The sequence below is a fragment of the Homalodisca vitripennis genome, chromosome 8 (assembly GCF_021130785.1).
Source record: "Homalodisca vitripennis isolate AUS2020 chromosome 8, UT_GWSS_2.1, whole genome shotgun sequence".
Lineage (NCBI taxonomy): Eukaryota > Metazoa > Arthropoda > Insecta > Hemiptera > Cicadellidae > Homalodisca > Homalodisca vitripennis.
Genome location: NC_060214.1, coordinates 9,634,679 through 9,655,733, shown reverse-complemented (window position 1 = coordinate 9,655,733; position 21,055 = coordinate 9,634,679).

Genomic DNA, 21,055 nt, shown 5'->3' with positions numbered 1-21,055 from the left:
GGAGAGACCACCCTAACCTTCGACCAGGCTGTGAAAATCGTCTGCTCAGTGGAAACGGCGGAGAAGAATGCAGCGGCATTGACAGTGAACGGCGGCAGCCGGGTCCAGCGGATGGCAGCGCATCACCACCCACATGTGAGAGTCGGCGGCAGCGGTGGCAGCGCGAGCTACAACGCAAGGCACGAAGTCAAGGTGCAGTGTACGTGCTGTGGGCAGTGTGGTCACTATAGGAAGCAGTGCAAATTGTTTGGTGTTGTGTGTCACAAATGTGGTAAAAGAAATCACATATCTAAGGTATGTCGATCTACTGAAATTAGTAAGTTACCAGACAATCAGCTTTCGAAAGTTAAGAAAGGTATATCTTATCAGTCTAATTTTCAAAACAAGAAAAACAAAGATTATAAGATACATAATTTTGTAAATGATAGTTCAGAACTGTCAGATTCAAATAATTCTAAGAATTATGTTCAGAGTGATGAAAATCTTGAGAGTTATGTCGAGGACATACAGAATTTATTTAAAGTAAATGAAACTCACGGTAAAAGAATTAGAGTTGACCCAATTAAGATTAAAGTCCTAGTGCAAGGTCGAGAAACCATATTTGAAGTTGATACTGGAGCTAGTGTCACAGTGTGTAGTGAGGATTTTTATGAAAATAATTTTAGTTCTTGTAAATTGTTAGAAAACGACCTAACTTTGAGTTCGTACACTAATGAACCTATTATACCTGTGGGCAAAGTTAATGTTGATGTTTGCTATGAGAAAATACATAAATGCTTAGATTTGTATGTGATTAGAGGAGGTTCACATCCTTTAATGGGTCGTGATTGGCTTAAAGTACTGGGAGTTGACATTTCGTTTAAAAATAACTTGTGTGTTATAAACAGACCTATAGATAACAAGGCTAATTTCGAGACAATGACGTCCGAGCTAACTAATCAATTTCCAGAAGTGTTCACTGAGAAACTAGGTCAGTATACAGGCGAACCAGTAAAACTAAATCTAAAAGAAAATGCTAGACCTAGGTATTTTAAGCCAAGACCGATACCATTCTCATTGAAAAGTAAGGTAGAAAAAGAACTACAACGCTTAGTTGACGAACAAGTGTTAATTCCAGTAAGCAGCTCGGAATGGGGAACGCCCATTGTACCAGTATTAAAAAAGAACGGTGAAATTAGGCTATGTGGAGACTTTAAAGTTACTCTAAATCAGTATCTAGAAGTAGACAAGTACCCTATACCTAGAATAGAAGATTTATTTGCAAATTTACAGCATGGAGAACGTTTCTCTAAAATAGATCTTAGTCAAGCCTATATGCAATTAAAGTTAGATAGTGAGTCACAAAAATTATGTACAATTAGCACGCATAAGGGTCTTTTCTCATATTGTAGAATGCCTTATGGAATCTCATCAGCCCCAGGCATATTTCAAAGAGTTATTGAACAATCTTTGCATAATTTAGAAGGCATATCAGTGTTCATGGATGATATTCTTATCACCGCACCTAATAACGAAACTCATGTAAGTAGGTTGCAAGAGGTTTGTAAACGCCTGAGTGAAAAAGGATTTACCGTAAAGAAAGATAAATGTACATTCTTTGTAGACAAAATCGAGTATCTTGGTTTTAGTATCGATAAAGATGGACTGCATACCTCTGAATCTAAAATTAAAGCTATAAATCAAGCACCTGTACCTAAATCTGTCACTCAAGTCAAAGCTTTTATTGGCTTGGTAAATTATTATGGAAAGTTTATCAAAAATTTGTCAACAATCTTGAGTCCGTTGTACAACTTGTTAAAAAAGGACGTGCCATTTGATTTTGATGAAAAATGTCTCAAATCATTTAGCCATGTCAAGGATGTTTTGACTAAAGCACCAGTTTTGGCGCATTATGATTCAAAGTTGCCTGTAAAACTAGCAGTAGACGCAAGCTCGACAGGGCTGGGCTGCGTACTTAGTATCATAACCCCTGAAGGCGTTGAGAAACCTATTGCATACCACTCTCGTACTTTATCACCAGCAGAATGTCAATATTCACAAATAGATAAGGAAGCTTTAGCAGTAGTATATGGAGTAAGGAAATTTCATCAATATTTGTGTGGCCGAAAATTCACATTGTGTACTGATCACAAACCTTTAATTAGCATATTTGGACCGAGAAAGGGTTTACCTGTTTTCGCAGCAAGCCGATTACAAAGATACGCATTATTTTTAAGTGGATACAATTTTGATGTACAGTATGTAAGGTCAGAAAAGCATGGTAACGCAGACGCATTATCACGCTTACCATTAAGCACTAAACACGTTGTAAATAATAACAATGAACCAAGGTGGAAAGGTACCTATTTACACTGTATCGCTGAAAGTTCAGTACCATTAACTTTTGAAGATGTAAAAGCTGAAACCCAAAATGATCCTATTATAAAACAAATACATAACTATGTGATGTATGGATGGCCAAATTTTTTGTCAGGAGAGAATAGGGAATTGTTACCTTATTTCCAAAGGAAGGACGAGCTAACAGTTGAGCATGGCATTGTTATGTGGGGATATAGAATTGTTGTTCCTAACAAGTTGCGTAGCTACATATTAAATGAGTTACACGCGAGTCACTTGGGAATTGTAAAAATGAAGTCAGTAGCAAGATCCTATATTTGGTGGCCAAATATAGATGAAAACATTGAAAGCCCAGCGAACAATTGCTCTTCCTGTCTTATGGAACGTTCTAGTCCTAGTAAGAGTAATCTACATGTTTGGCACTATCCATCTATGCCATGGGAAAGATTGCATATTGATTACTTGGGTCCTTTCAAAGATAAGACCTACTTGGTAGTAATTGATGCTTACACTAAGTGGTTGGAAGTATTTGAAGTAGGCTCTACTTCAGCTAAGCTAGCTATAGAAAAGTTAAGAGAACTATTTTCTAGATTTGGATTACCTGTCACTATCCATAGTGATAATGGACCACCATTTACCTCAGTTGAATTTAAAAATTTCATGCAACTTAATGGTATAAGACATACATTTTCACCAGCTTATCATCCTCAGTCTAATGGTCAGGCTGAGAACTCAGTTAAGTATGCTAAACGTAAAATAAGATTGGCTTTTCAAGAAAATATTGATACTAAAGTAGCCTTGAATAGGATGTTATTTGATTACAGAAACTCCGTTCATAGCACTACTAACGAGACACCTGCCAAATTAATGTTTAATAGACCACTAAGATGCAGGCTAGATTTACTCAGACCTAATATAGCCAGAACTGTGCAATTAAAACAGGACAAACAAAAAGAATATTTTGGCGGTAGAAAAACGAGAATTCTATTTCCTAATCAATCTGTATTAGTGAGAGATTATCGCTCTAAAGACAAATGGATAGAGGGCATTGTAATAAAACAGTTAAATAATGTAATGTATTCTGTTATGACAAAAACTGGTCTAATTTGGAGTAGACATATTGATCAGCTGATAGGACTACACAGTAGTATTGTTGACAGTGACAGTCAAATTCCACCATCTCAGGACCGTACAGTTGCGGAGCGTGAGTCAGGCGCTCAGTGTCCGCCAACTCCAAGCCCAGTCAGACTTTTTCGGTAGAAGTTATTGCACACTTTTGTGATGTTTGACGAAGATAGCCTTAAAACTAAAACAAGTACAACTGTCTTATGAGGTGGCGTGTGGTGTTCATTTAAAAAATTTAATATTATTTTTGTTCAGCACAATAAATTATAGCTCATCGTTGAACTAGCATAATATGGGTTATGTGTAAGATATTAAGATCGACGGTTTGTGTTTAGTGAGATTAACTTGTGGTTGCCAACTATCGTTATCATACCTAACCTCACAGACTGTTATCCAAATATTTATATTTCTAGTATTTTAGTTTTATGTTTACATTGTAACTTTCTTCTTCCATAGTTTACTTTCGTTAACCTTCTTTCATTATTTTAGAAACATTGTTATAATCTAATCCTGTCCACCCAAATTTAACCATATAGAATAGTTTATTTCCGCGCACGTTTAAGGCTGGACCTGAGATGTCCGAATCAGGTCCAGCCAATCCAAGCCAAATGGCTACTAATGATTTGAGTTTGAAAAAAGCCGTGGAATCTATTATGAATCCAAATGACCCCAGTTAATATGGATTTAGATCACACTTATTGTAGTAATGCTAACATTGACAGTAAAGAGTTAAAACGGAAAAGAGATCAGGCCAATGAGGAGTATAATTCTAATAAAAATGGGTTAGCTGCCAAAACTAATGCTAAAAAAAGTTTTATCAAAAGGTACTACACAGCTAAAAATAAAGGACCATTACGAAATAATTATTCAACATAAAGATAAACACACAACTAAATCCATTTCAAGTGGGAAAAAATAATCAAACAACACCACAATGATATAGATTTTATTACACGTGCTGGTAATAATCTATCAGTCATTTGCAAAAATTACACTGCTGCAAATAACTTAATTGATTCACATCAATTAATGAACTACAATGTTTTTGTACCCACCATCAGAATTTATTCTGTAGGAGTTGTATATGTAGAACCTGAAGTAAGCGAGGATGAAATACTAAATGAAACTGTAAGTGAACACCCTCTAATTCAAGTTCATAGAATTAAAAGAAGGGTAAACAATAATTTGGTTGATACAAACTTTGTAAAAATAACATTTGAATCAGATAATCTTCCAGATTTTATTAAACTTAATTATGTTCGTATGAAGGTTGAAACTTTTGTTATTCTGTTAAACAGTGCTACAGATGCTTTTCATACGGACACGTGCTAATTCACCATGTAAAAATGAAAAGATTATGCATAGATTGTGGAGACAAATTCCATTCGGAATCTGAACCTTGTTCACAACCTAAGAAATGTGTACATTGTTATGGTGTCCACATAGTAGTTCATCGAAGTTTTGTCCGGAGTTCAAAAGGCAGAAACTTATTAAAAACAGAATGAGCCGTCAATAAGGAAGATTATTTTACTGCTATGCACACTATCCTATAACCTATAAAATAACAAGAGATAACCTGTTTTATAAAACAATCTTAAGCAGAAAAAAATTAAAACAAACAATGATTCGGATTATCCAGAACTACCTGTAACTGGCAATAACAAACCATTCTTACTACCATCCTAATAATAGATTTTCACCTCTGAGTAATTTAGTTGAAAATGATAATAGTGCTAGTTATAGTGCCTACACATACAGAAAACCTAAATGTAAAGTAAATACCTTCAGTTACAGTAGTAACATGAACTCCAGACAAATCCCTTCAAATAGATTTGGTAACACAACAAGCCAAATCAAGGTACAGGTTCAGACAACATCGAAGAAACATACTCAACGCTATCAACAGACAATGAAAGTAATAGAGAGCAATTAAAAACCCTTTTGCAGGATATTAATTTACGAGTTAAGGGGTAAATGCCTTAAAATTAACCTATCAAATACTAACACAGCAAAAAAACAAATTGAAGAGATCTTTTCTTCTTACCTTATAGGCATAAATAAAGATAACACAAGCAAAGGTGAAAATGTAAGACCTCCTGAAAAACCGAACAAATTAGGTATAAATAGTAAAGGCAATAGCTTTACTAAAAATAAATAATGTCATCCTTACTTAACATTCATCAATCTATTTTGAGATCACTGAAACTAAATTATTAAAACTAACAATATTAGCAACAATGGAACTACATAATTTAAAAGTATTTCAGTGGAATGCCAGGTCATTGAAACATAAATGGCCTGAGGTAATGCAATTCTTTTCCAATCAGGGCAATTCATATTGGTGCGGTACAAGAAACTTGGCTAACCAATCATGACAAGTTGATTGACAACAATTATTATCTACTAAGACTAGACAGATTTGATGGATATGGTGGCATAGCACTAATAGTTACACAAAGCCATAACTACTCAAGTAGTTAGAGAAATTAATACAGAATCTACCCAACTCCTTAGTATTACCACCACCCAATTTGAAGTATCCAATTAAAATCATAAACTTGTATAGCACCAAGAAGAAAATAAACAAGGAATTTTGGTTTTGAAAATTTATTTATTCTGATGATAAAGGGTATACTCTAGTGTGCGGTGATTTCAATGCCCACCACCCTTTTTGGGGTTGCAATAAAGCTAACAGTAGAGTAATGATATATACAACCATTACAATAACTCCCTATTCATACTTGCAAACTCAAATAATCCAACCACAGCTCCAGCTTTATACCATCAACAGTCTATAATAGATTTAACATTTGTTTTCACCTAAGTTATACTCAACGATGCTCAGTTGGGATGTATTGCATGATCCAATGGGGAGTGATCATTTTCCAATTTACAATCAGCTTTCAAATTAGTCAATTGTATTCTAAACATAAATCTAAACAAGAATTATACTACTAGAAATGTTAAGAGAGCTAATTGGGAAGTGTATACAAACTACATAGAGCAGGTGTTAGCGATATCCCTGACCATTCATCGGTAGATATAAATAAATTTTATAACTTAAATGACGGAGGCAATAAATATGGCAACTCCTTGTGCAAGAAAGACAAACATTGCTGAAAAGTTAGGTTTTGTTCCTAAAACTTGGTGGACTGAACAGTGTTCTCTGGCAGTTTGCTCAGAGGAGGCTGTCTTTTAAAATATTTAAACAAAATATGACTGCACTTACATATAGAAATTATCAAATTGCTCAACACAAAGCTCAGGTAGTAATTCAACAAGCGAAAAAACAGGGTTGGTCTAATCTATGCAATCAGATTAGTGACAGAAAGTCATCAACCTATGCTTGGAAAATTAATTAACAAACTAAGGAACAACACAATGGCCCCACAATCATGAATTTGATAATAATACTGAATTGGCAGAAAAATTTATGAGTCATATTGTTCCAGATTATGTAGCTCAAGTCAATGAAATTAACTACCCCATAATCAATATTACCAGTCAAGGAAGCTTTCTTGAAGATAGTTTTAAATATGAAAGAACTTCATAATGCTATTTATTCTAAGAAAAAGGATACATCCCCAGCATTAGATGGAGTCACATATAGTATGATAAAGAACCTCCCAATGAGTGCACTCTGTATTCTGCTAAATTTGTTACAATAATATATGGAACTATAAAGTGGAATTACCTAAACAATGGAAAAGAAATTAAAATAATAGCTATTCTTAAACCTAATAAAAAATAAAGGTAATGAACAGTCATATAGGCCTATCGCATTAATCTCCTGTCTAATGAAGATCATGAATACAATGATCAAGAATAGGTTTGAGTGGCTAATTAACAAGCAAAAATTAATTCCTGAAAATCAATTTGGATTTCGGAAGAAGCGTGGCTGCTCAGATTATTTACTTACCTTAACCACAGATATACAGGTTGCGCTAAACTCAAAGAGAAAATGTTATTGTTGCAGCACTTGACATTTCAGGTGCTTATGATAATGTAGCTATTCCACTCCTACTGAGAAAATTATACATGCAAGGTATACCAAACAAAGTTTATACATCATTTTAGTAAATGGCTCATAGGAAGAAGTCTACATCTGATTCTTCCAAATGAAACAATTACCAGACATGCCTACAAAGGTTTGCCTCAAGGAAGTGTAATAAGTCCTCTTCTTTTTTCATTGTATGTCTCTGATTTAAAAGAACATCCTACCTGAAGAAATACAGACAGTACAGTTTGCTGATGATATATCTCTTTACACTTGTCATAAGAACTATGACACAGCATTCAACAATATGCAAATTGCACTCAACAACATTGTTTAAAAAGCTTTGATAAACTATATCTTGAGCTTAATTGCCACCAAAAGTAATATTACAGTATTTTAAAGTAAAAGAAATAATGATAATGAACAGTACGGATATTTTTATGTTAATGGTCACAAAGTAACACCTAAAAATACTATCAAACTGTTAGGTGTGACAATAGATAATAAACTGTCATTTTCAGATCATATAAATAACCTATGCAACCAATGTCCAAAAAGACTTAAATATCCTTAAACTGTTAGCATTGTGGAAGACAGGGATCTCATCCGGACTTCATAATTAAAGTATACAGAAGTCTCATACTGGCTAAACTGGATTATTGTAGTTTTTTTGTTTGGTCATGTATCTGCAAAGTTACTAAATAAACTTGAAGTTATACAAAATCAAGCCTTGAGGATAAACCATGGATGCATTTAAAATCTACACCTATCATAGCTTTACAAAAACCGAAAACCTCTACATTACCATTAAGTATGAGGCGTACTGCCATTGCAGAAAGAGTTCATATACAAAATAATATATGATGAAGAACATCCAGCAACACTATAAAATTAATTATCTCTCAATCTATTAATCAGCATGTCAAGTTATTGGAAGAATAGGAAAAATCCCTCTGTATATAAAAGCCATACATAAGATTGGTGAAGTGGATCATAATTACTTTGACCATAACTTAAAATACCAAACCACTGGGATTTGGACTGTCCAATTTTATTGACTAATCCAAATGTAGTATTTAATACATTAATAGATAATGAAAGTTACAGTAAAAAGACCTGTAATGCGGCGGTAATCCATCAGGGAATAAATAGAATGTTTGTAACAAAATATAAAGATTGTTTGGCAGTTTTCACAGATGGTTCAAAATGCAATGAAAAGGTTGGAGCTGCTGTTTATATTCCATCACTACAAATAGAACACAAATTAAGCTAAGCCAGTATATGTCGAGTTACTCTGCAGAAATATATGCAATTTATTTAGCAGTTGAGTTTGTTCTACCATTAAATGAAGTCAGCATAGTTATATGCACTGACTCTTTATCAGCCATCATGGCATTGGAAAACTGCAGTAAGGGACATAAAGAAAATGGTATTATCATGATGATTTTTAAACTGTTGGTGGAAACACAGAAAAGAATATATATTCAGTGGATACCTGGACATATAGGAATCCATTATAATGAAAGGGTGGATAAATTAGCTAAGGAAGCAGCTAATGATGGAGTGGAAACACAATACCTGCCAGTACCTATTGATGATTTTTAAAGGCCTTCCAGAAAAAATTTTATGGTTTACAATTTACAAACCTCTTACAACAATCCTCAAAAGCTGGGTGGTTTAAACAGATACAGAGCCCAATTTACAAAATACCCATGGTTTTAAATCATGTAATTTTAGCAGGTGGGAAATCATTAATATCAGTAGATTGAGGCTTGGTCATGGCAATGTAAAATTCATGTCTATACAGAATAAAAAAATACTTCACTCCGCTATGCCTAAACTGCACAATGGCAAAGATAGAGACAATGGAACATGTTTTGCTGGAATGTCCCCACAGTACTCTTATGCCAGGCAACTTAGTTACAAGAAAGTAAATCAATCAAGATACAAAGCCAATCAACAGAATTCGAATATTATATATTAATCGATTTGCTGCGAAAAGCAGACACTCAAATTTTATAAAGAAATTAATGATTTTTTAAAAATAGTAAGTAGAACCATGTAAATTTGATTAGTTGTGGAACACTTAGAATACATGCAGTGGCAAGTGAAAAATATCAAAATCACTATCATATAATCCAATCAAAGAGATTTCCTTAGTTTTTCCTTCTCCTAACTAACCATAAAATTACACAGAACATGTTAGAAATTATGGTTCTAGGTATGGATTTTACTCTACATAACCTTCATAGTAAACAAACAAAATGAAATAAACATCTGATAAGCTAATAGCAATATAGTAAATTACAAAAAAAGAAGAAAAAAAAACACATGAATTGGAAAATGCAAAGACTAACTAATTGTTCAATAGCTTGGCCGGCAACCACAAGGTTCATATGTAAAAAGTGAATATGGCAAATAACTAGAAAAAAGTACATAACAAGTGTACTACGTGGCCGCATTATAAGATTATAAAAGGCCAGCCAACAGGCAAAAAGAAAAAAAAAAAAAAAAAAAAAAAAAAAAAAAAAAAAAAAAAAAAAAAAAGCCCAGACAGAATTAGTAACACTGACCTCACTAGATCAGCTGGTCTCTCCCCCTCCTCACCGCATCATACCTCTCCATGTCACATCACTACCCCTCATTCTAGACCACGTCTTTCTCTACCCTCAGCTGTTCCTTCTCCTGTCACTAGAACAGCTGATCATACAAACAGATACCCAACTCGTGTTAGGAAACCTGTAGAGAAATTAAACTTGTAAATAACTTACAGTACATAGGGATGACATTTAATAATGATATGTGTTATTTATATTTAAATGTGTTTATTATATATTTATTATTACACTTGTATTGTTTAATTTATATATGACTTGTGTGAATTCAATTTATTTTGAAATTTGGAAGGGAGGAAATGTAATGTATTGAATTACAATAATAATAATAATAATTATTATTATACATATTATAAATTGTTACTGGCAAGTTAAAGCCACAGCCAAAGACCAACTGTATGATCTATGATGCTGTGACGTCATATGGGGTGATTAGTTTGAATAAATGCCATTGGCTGTTCTCATCACGCCACCAGATCACACCACCTACCACTTCCAGTGTCCTGCCTTGTGTCTCTCTGTTACCCTCCAACCTTAACCGAGCACAGTCGATGATGTAAACTAATTCAGTCTTTTATTCCGATTCCCCGTAACCCGTACACAACAATTAACACCTCTTGTACAGTGAAGTACAGACAGTAACGAGGGCCCGAGTGTCTTCCAGTGGATTATTCTTGAGATTAATGTTGTTGTCTTCTAACTTTAACATGGCTCACACAAAATATTGTGGATTGTACAGCATAAACATTAACACCTCTTGTACAGGGAAGTACAGACAGTAACGAGGGCCCGGGTGTCTTGCAGTGGATTATTCTTGAGATTGATGTTGTTGTCTTCTAACTTTAACATGTCCCACACAAAGTATTTTGGATTTTATAGCATGAGCAGTTACACCTTGTGTACAGGGAAGTACAGACAGTAACGAGGGCCCGGGTGTCTTGCAGTGGATTATTCTTGAGATTGATGTTGTTGTCTTCTAACTTTAACATGCCCCACACAAATTATTTTGCATTTTATAGCATGAGCAGTTACACCTCGTGTACAGGGAAGTACAGACAGTAACGAGGGCCCGGCTGTTTGACAGTAGATTACTTATATCATTTATGTACTTTTTTAAAATTATAATGTATGTTATAAAATTTATTGTGGTGTTTCTCTCTTTCAATTATATTACTACTTATTTGTTTATATGTATGTTGAAAAGAGAACGTTGTTTTGGTATTATTAATGTACTACTTAAATGTATTAATATAAAAATTTAGCGAGACTAGAACATTTATTGATTTTCATATTAGAACCATTTTATCTGGATGGGCTTTTAAAATTTTATCAATAAATAGTTCAAGAAAGGCAACGAAACGAAATCACCGACCACGTCTTTGACTTCAAACCATCATTTACCTAGAACGTCTTTCTCAATCAAATTGTGCACCTGTTGACACAATGAGACTAGGTCTTCTCCTATATTATTTTATATATTATACTCTAGTTGTCTCTGATGTCTAAACAATGTAAGGAGTTCATTTTGAGCGTCTTTGTCGCCAACTATTTTTGACAAACATGACTTCAAATTCAGCAGTCAAGTCTATGACAGCGCCTGATTCCAGACGCTGTACTAAGAGAAAGGTAAATTGGGGCTAAACTCAACATTCACAACAATTTTTGAATTCTTCTTTTATGAATATCAAAAACATTGCCAAACAATATACAACTGCTGGCAAATTAACTTCAGAAGATAATCAATTATATAATACTATATTTTTAATTTTAAAATATTGTTTTTTATCTCGATATATTTTAATGTTTTTATTAAGTATATCCCTTTTGTAGGTTAAGATTTTTCATCTTTTTGTTCTAAAATGAATAAAATTTATCGTTTATTCTTATTATTTTTAAACCTTCGCAAAAGATTATTTTTATTTATTTATATAGTTTTAGTTATTCAATTAAAATGTACATTAGAAAATAAAAATAAAAATTTGTTATTGGCAGAAGTTCAAGTTGGGTACTTTTTGTTGATTTTGGAAAGATGTTTTATAATTGCAGCTTTAAAGGGTTTAATAAACTATACGACCATTTTTCATACTAAATTATGTGTTTTAATTGAAGAAAGGAAATAATGAAAGAAACATCGCGTGTAAATAATTGATACTAAAGAAAACATTAGTCTTAATGTGGAAGTTCTTCACACGTCTCATATAATTAGACCTCAAGGGAAATTCAAAACATAGGCTTTAGCTTTTTAGGAACAATTCCATGTCGAATGAGACTCCTAAGTTGTGAATAGTGTACAGTCAGGATATCACACAAGTTGTGAACAGTGTATAGTCAGGATATTATACAGGGATATAATTTTAGTACGGCAACTTCTTTTGCCTCTAAAACGGGTTACAGTGGGTGACATGGTTTGGAGCGTAAGTTGTGGACTTTTTGACAAAGTATTTATAGAGTTTATATTTAGTAAAATACAATGACAAAGCGTTTCCCGTTCTGTATTGATTTCTATGAAAAAGGTAACAATGTTCCACACCACGTGTTGCGTAACAGGCTTTGCTGAGATTGCATGCAAAATTTACAGGCAGACCCACAGACAATCCTACGGAAAACATATTTTTACACTTCTCTGACATACAAAAAATATTTTTTTCAGCTTAATGAGTGTTTCGATAATGCACGCGCAGCAATACGATGATAGACATACGTTATCATAGGACTCACCCTTGTCTGTATAGAAATATATTTTCATGCTACATTTTAATTATACAAATGAAATATCTGTCGAGATCTACGGATAAGTTAGAAAAGCGTTACTTTGTCAAATGTTAAAATGTTGATTAGTCTCTGTTTACAAACTTTATATAGAAATGAATGTTCAAGCACAATTTCAGTCTACCATTCTACGGGTGTAATCGTTCTAGAAATGTCCTGCGCAAAGTTAAGGCTCAGCCACATGCCATCTTCAAACACGACGTTGGTAGTGACAAACTTTCAATGCTCAACTCATTGTCGAGATATCACCCTGAGTTATAGGCTCTTCTAACGCACTGCCAAATCCCGCAGAGGGACATGCACAGTTATCAAACTTTATGTTGTCTATATTCGCCTGATCATATGACTGTCCCAGCCACCTCCGCTCCGCCCGCTGCCATCCCCATGTCTGCTGCGACCAATGGAGAGTCGGCTGTCACCCCACAACAGAGACTGAACCATCAGCACATCACCTACGCGGAAGCAGCTAGGGGATCGCCCACGTTAGGCAGTGATGTTCAAAAGGGACGATCTCCGGCTTCAAAAACTTGACAATGTCACACTGTACGAAGCAGACCTAGGCATGACTTCGGATCCAGTCTTGCAGCAAAAAAATGACCGAAATCAAAATTTTCAAAAACCTCAAAAAATTCAAAATTCAAAAGGTTCAACCCAAAAGATTAAATTGGTTCACCAAAACGCTCAGATTTCAACAAACAAAATTGATGAATGGCTTTAATGTGCGAAGAGCAAACACCAGATGTGTTTATAGTCTCTGAGCACGGATTTTCCCCTGAAACAATCCACCTTTTCAAAATTCAAAATTATTTTTTGGCAAAACATTTCTGTCGAACAAGCTTCAAAGGGGTGGTGTGGCAATCTTTTTGAAAGAATTTTCCAAATTTGAACCTTTCAAAATTAACTGCAGTGCTGACGTGGATTTTGAAGCCGATGGCATCAAAATCAATTCCAATTATTTCGGTAAAATAACAGTCATTGGGATGTACAGATCCCCCAATGGCTGTATTAACTCCTTTTTTGAAAAACTATAACAGCTCATGAATTTTATTTTTTCAAACTCAATGAAGTTTCTCATAATCGGCGACCACAACATTAATGTAATGGACCTCACCGACCCCCTCACCCAGCGGCTGCGCGATATTCTGAACTCCTTCAACCTAAATTGGTCTGTGAATTCACCAACACGGGTGACCGCTACGACGAGCACCGCCATCGACAATGTGATCACCAACATTCATGGCACCACGGTCTCTGTTTTAAACACTGCGATCTCTGACCACTTTGCGCAGGAGGTCTTGGTTCATGGATGCAAGCTGGAAAATCAAAACCCTAAATATAAAATTGCAAGATCTGTCAATTTTCAAAACATTTTCCGACTAAATAAATTCCTGGAGCGCGAGTCTTGGGCATTTTTAAATGAGTTTGAGAACGTTGAGCACAGGTTTCAGGCTTTCAGTAATAGTTTCAATTATTATTTTGATGTTGCTTGTCCGTTTAAAAAAACGAAACAAAATAAAAAACCGCGGAAAAATGGCTGGTTGACTAAAGGAATTCTTATATCTCGAGACAAGCTTAAATTCTACCACAACATTTTTATTCGAACCCAAAACGAAGATTTCAAAACTTTCTTTAGAACATACCGCATTATCTATATAAAAGTCATACGAGCCGCCAAAGCCTATGACATCAATAAAGCCTTAGGTATTTGTAAAAATTTCTCAAAAACTGCTTTGAAAATTATTAACAACCTTTCTCGAAATATAAATTCAAAAAAGTCTTCCCAACCGATTACAATCAAAATTGAAAACAAACTTTACGAAGATCAATTTCAAGTGGCTAACCAATTCAATAAATACTTCTCTACCGTGGCTACAATGAACTCGTCATTTAAAAAATCTCAGTCACACGGAAGAGAAGTCAGTGATCCGGTTGCATCCATGGCCTTGGCCCCTGTGTGGGAGGGGGAGGTAGCAAATGTCATACAGAGGCTGAACTAAAAAAAACCAGTGACGTCAGTGTGGCTACTCAAACGTTGCTACAAGCACATTTTGAGACCGCTCACAAAATTGATCAATTTCTGATTTGAAACTGGAAATTTTCCATCTTCTTTGAAGACTGCCAGAGTCATTCCGATTTTCAAAAAAAGACGACCCTTGCCTCGCAAGCAACTATCGTCCAATCTCAATTCTTCCTGTGTTCAGAAAAACTTTTGAAAAATTATTCTATGAAAGTCTTTCTAGAAAAAACAAAATTCTGAATCCAGAACAATTTGGATTCCGAAAAAACAAATCCACAATTGACGCGATGAACAGCCTTCTGGACAATCTTGTCGATGGACTGGAAGGTCGTGAACATGTGCTAAGCATATTCCTCGATCTTTCCAAAGCCTTTGACTGTGTGCATCACGGGACACTGCTGCAACAGTTAGAAAAATGTGGCGTCCGGGGTCTCCCACACTTATGGCTCACGTCTTACCTAAAAGATCGAGATCAGCGTGTGATGATCTCGAGCGTCGTTTCCAGCAAACTCAAAATGGCTCATGGTGTCCCTCAGGGATCTATCCTTGGACCTCTCCTTTTCCTGATTTATGTCTGTAGATTGAGCTCAGTAATCCAACTTGGGGCACTGGTTCAATATGCTGACGACACGACTATCTGTTTCAAAACCAATTCAAAACAAGACCTGGAAATCAAATCTTTTGTGGGTTGAACGCATGCATTCAATATTTCACAGAATTGAACTTGACAACAAACCACTCACAATCAAGTGTCATCAATTTTTGTCTTCGTCAGCATGATCATGCGATGCGACCTTCTGTCTTTGCGGATGATGACCTTTTAGAGGATACAGATTCCAGAAAGTTTCTGGGGATGTTCCTTGACAGAGGACTGACCTGGAATGGTCATGTTGATAGCATCTGTGCTAGATTTACCTCAGGCATATTTGCCCTACGGCACCTAGCAAAGTTCTGTACCCTAGAAGTTCTAAAAACTGCCTATTACGGCCTAATCCATCCACATCTTGTGTATGGATTAAGAGTCTGGGGAGGATGTACCAAAAACAAAATGGAGCGGGTTTTCAGGCTCCAAAAAAAGCAGTCAGAATAATTTTAAAACTGAATTATAGAGAGTCGTGAAGGGCATCTTTCGGGGAGCTGGGATTGATGACATTGCCCTGCCTTTACGTTTTTGAGGTGATCGTGTACTGCAGATCGAGATGTGCCTTGATAAGTGGCAGGGACGTTCACCAATATGAAACTAGAGGCAGGGACAACTTGGGAACTCATCAACGCAGACTGACATTATCGCAACACCTCCCTCAGCAGGTGGGTGTCAGACTAATCAACAAGCTCCCTGAGGATATCAAAAACTCCAGCAACCTCAATCAATTCAAAACTCGTCTCAGACGCCTGTTGGTGTCTAAAGCGTTTTACTCGATTGATGAATTCATGACGAGCCGTTGGGATGACTGAAAATCATGGATCCGAAGTCTGTGTGATTGTGTCGTGAGAATGCTGAGATGTGAGTGAATGTGTAGTTAGGATATATTTTATGATGCATTAGACTATTGCAATTCAATGTTATATATTGTCAAACACGCAATAAAGAGATTATGATTATGATTCGAATACAAAGGAGAACCACAAATTTATAGAATGTAACTAAAGTTGTTCAATCATCAGACTAAATAGTACATGATTGACTTTATAATTATACTCGTCTGATGACTAATTGCTTTGTTCTGTTGCCATCAAGGTTACCCATAATACCAGGGGAAAATATTCAATATTCACTATCGCCCAGCAAAACCTCGTGGAGTAACACGTAACATCATTAACCTTAGTTTTGGGTATGTAGAAATAACATTTGACGCACAGTTTCAAACCCATCGGTCAATTTGGTCCAGTCTTTCAAATGATAGGCTTCGGTAGCGCTCAGCCAATAAGAACTGCTAATTTGATTATCAAAACAGATCTGTTACTAAACCAGCCTTGAAGTTATGGATGGTTCTGTAGTTTAACCTGTTCGTTTGATTGATTGATTTATTTTAGTTCCCACGGTATAACCATTTTGCAAAGGAGGATGTAGTGTATAAGTATTAGAAGCATGGAACGCTGTAAACGATGACGGAAGATAAACATAACAAAACACGAAAAATGTTTGTTTGTTTATTCATCAAAACTTATTCTATATAGTTGCTGATATCGCTAAAAGTATAAGATGATATTATTATAAATAGCAGTCGCCCGCGGCTCCACCTGCGTGGATGTTGGTTACAGCTGCAATAAGCCTACCCAGGAAAGACACGGTCAGCAAAATGATTCCCAGGTCAATTCACAGACACCGTCACTAACATCGACGACGCAGTTATTATCCGCAACCTGCACAGATTGCCTTTCTGTAGATGTAAAAGTTGTTAATGATGAAAATATTTAAATGTAATTAATACTAAGTTTTCACTTCTGCCGGCAGTCCGGCGTGCAACCCGTTGTTTTAGGATAGATAACTAAATCGATTATTGTAGAGCTTCTCTATAAACAACATTTGACGTTAAATTATTTTCAGGTAACAAAATATACTGATGGTCGGGAGTCCCGACCCGTGATAGGGCAACGTAAAGTTGCCCATGCCTAAAACAATCTTTTCGGAAATCAATTTTTAACTAATTTGAATGTTTGGCCCTGGGGTTTGTTTATGGTTAGTGCGAAAGAGTTTTTACTGAAAATTGGAGCCTTTTGAAGGGTATAGGCAAATCAGAAGGGATCATGGCTATTTTTGGTATATGAGCTAATTCACCAGCTGCAGGGCCGGTGATAGTCTTCGTGGTGACGACCACTTAGCAGCGGGCCGTGCAGCAGAAATCGTAATATTTTAATTTCGCCATAAATTAAAAACCAAACGTCCAATTTTAATCATTCAAAGACCAAATATTATCTAAATAAACTATACTTAGTGAAGAAATAATTTATTTTGATAAGGATTAATAGCATGAGTAAAATAAACGCGTTTAAATGTAGTCCAAAAACATTCAAGATTTTTAAATAAAAAAAGGGTTGTTGTGCCTTACTCGACATAGAGATATTTTCTGTCGCGGACTTTTTTGTAGATATTTATAAGATCTACAATTAATTAGAACATTTTGCGGTTCTATATATTATAGTTTAAGCAGCGTACGCAAAATAAGTAACTTTTCTGGTTGATGTTTTACACCTTGTGTCCGAAAAACCCAAATATCTTACGGAACCCTATTTTTTTCCAAAATAAAATATAGCCTATGTTACTTTGAGCCAACAAGTTTTCCTCTTTATAATATTAGTGTAGATGTGTGTGTGTGTGTGTGTGTGTGTGTGTGTGTGTGTGTGTGTGTGTGTGTGTGCAACTCTGAAATTCGTGAGAGAAACAGACAGCATGCCCAAAGTTAGGTTTTTATTATGGGGTTTACTGTACAAAAATTATTAAACGTTACTAGCAGAATCTTTACAAAGATAAGTCTAGTAGTGGTTGTAGAAAATATATTGGAGGGTGGGTTTGGTTGTAATTTGGAAGAAAGAACGTATAAACAAACATTTTATTGATATATAACAACATTAAAATCTGTTATCAATATCAATATTGAATACAAGAAACTTCGAACTAGACGGGTTTTCCACTAATATAAAAAAATAATACATAAAATAAAATGTTTTTTTTCACGTAGTTCTCACCGTACAAGGACCCTGCAAAGTAATTATCGACATGTACAGAGCTAAAACAGCGTTGACGAGTAAGAAGCTAAACTAAGCAATAGTAGTAAGTCAGCTGAACAGTGAATATATGTAAATTATTTAAAAATTAAAATTAATGGTATGTTAACGATAAGAAACCTCTATATTATTAGTTACTTAAAAATGAAAACAGCTTCTTTAGGCAGGAAAAGAGCGGGAGACGGGATCTATACTCACAGCCTAATCTTGTATCTTTTCAATTTACCATCAACTTTCACAAAACACAGCTGGATTAGTTAATAAATATGCCCATGAGAGACTGACTTCTCTACCATTCTATAAGTTGTTAGGATTTTATCTCAAATAAAAAATGTCCCATACCGTAGCACTAAATCTCCTTATATTATTGGCTGAGCGTTAGCGAAGACTACCACCCGAGGGATGGAAAGACTCCATTCTCTCTGTCTGTGTCCGGACGACATTCCCAGAACCAACTGATCTACCCTTAAGATGGACTGAACGAGGTATTTGCCGGTGTTCACAGCCTTAATCGGCTTGCTTCATATCTACCTCAGCAAGGCAAAATAGTGCTGATAAAGACTCTTGTACTGCCTCACTTCAACTACTGTGACATAGTCATTAATGACATGAATGTGGAGCTTTCAAATAGACTCCAGCGTGCTCAGAACTTTTGCATTAGGTTAATCTCAGACGTGATGATCACGTAACGCTACATACATACATACATACTTTGTAATCTTTAATAGGTGGATAACGATACGTACCATAGTAAGCTTTAACGTATACACATATATTCTAACCTGCGATACCTACCAACCTGTATCGTTTATTAAAGATACTTTGTAATCTTTAATAGGTTGATAACGATACGTACCATAGTAAGCTTTAACGTATACACATATATACTAACCTGCGATACCTACCAACCTGTATCGTTTATTAAAGGTACTCAGTAATCTTTAATAGGTGGATAACGATACGTACCATAGTAAGCTTTAACGTATACACATATATTCTAACCTGCGATACCTACCAACCTGTATCGTTTATTAAAGATACTTTGTAATCTTTAATAGGTGGATAACGATACGTACCATAGTAAGCTTTAACGTATACACATATGTTCTAACCTGCGATACCTAGCAACCTGTATCGTTTATTAAAGATACTTTGTAATCTTTAATAGGTGGATAACGATACGTACCATAGTAAGCTTTAACGTATACACATATATACTAACCTGCGATACCTACCAACCTGTATCGTTTATTAAAGGTACTCAGTAAGCTTTAATAGGTGGATAACGATACGTACCATAGTAAGCTTTAACGTATACACATATATACTAACCTGCGATACCTACCAACCTGTATCGTTTATTAAAGGTACTCAGTAAGCTTTAATAGGTGGATAACGATACGTACCATAGTAAGCTTTTACGTATATACATATATACTAACCTGCGATACCTACCAACCTGTATCGTTTATTAAAGATACTTTGTAATCTTTAATAGGTGGATAACGATACGTACCATAGTAAGCTTTAACGTATACACATATATACTAACCTGCGATACCTACCAACCTGTATCGTTTATTAAAGATACTTTGTAATCTTTAATAGGTGGATAACGATACGTACCATAGTAAGCTTTAACGTATACACATATATACTAACCTGCGATACCTACCAACCTGTATCGTTTATTAAAGGTACTCAGTAAGCTTTAATAGGTGGATAACGATACGTACCATAGTAAGCTTTAACGTATACACATATATACTAACCTGCGATACCTACCAACCTTTATCGTTTATTAAAGATACTTAGTAATCTTTAATAAGTAGATAACGATACGTACCATAGTAAGCTTTAACGGAAAGAATATTTTCTAAATCCCACCTTCACATATACAAAGAACAGAGCACTTTCGGAGATATTGTCCATTGATTTATTTTTTGCTCCAAGTCTTAAACTCTCGATAAGGTCTTGAACTATTTTTGAACCGTTTTAAAACACCTTTTATATGTGAGCAAAACGTTAATTTAAATTTAGCAAAAAAAAATTAAATATCATTGGTAATTGAAAGCCGTCATTAAAGCAGTTTTGACACTGTAAGAAAATTAACTGCTAATGATAAGTGTGTGTAAAAATATAGCAGGTGATATTTTGATGAAAGGCCATATACGTGAAAGTTAAGTTTAGCTCCGATTTACCTTCCGCTAAGGCCAGCGTGTGAAATCTGAATCAAGCCTCAACTTTCAGATTGTATAGATCCTTCCCGCCATAGCTACAAAGATAGGACATTTGGTTGACTGTAATTTGGTTGACTGTAATGGTTCAAACATCTTTTTGTTCCCAGATGTGTCATGTCATCATGATTATCGAGAAGAACCTAGAACAGAAATGAAAAATATTAGTAAATAATTTTTTTAATCTCCTTACAAAATTGCATCAATTTCTACTTAAAAATTGTAAAGGGCT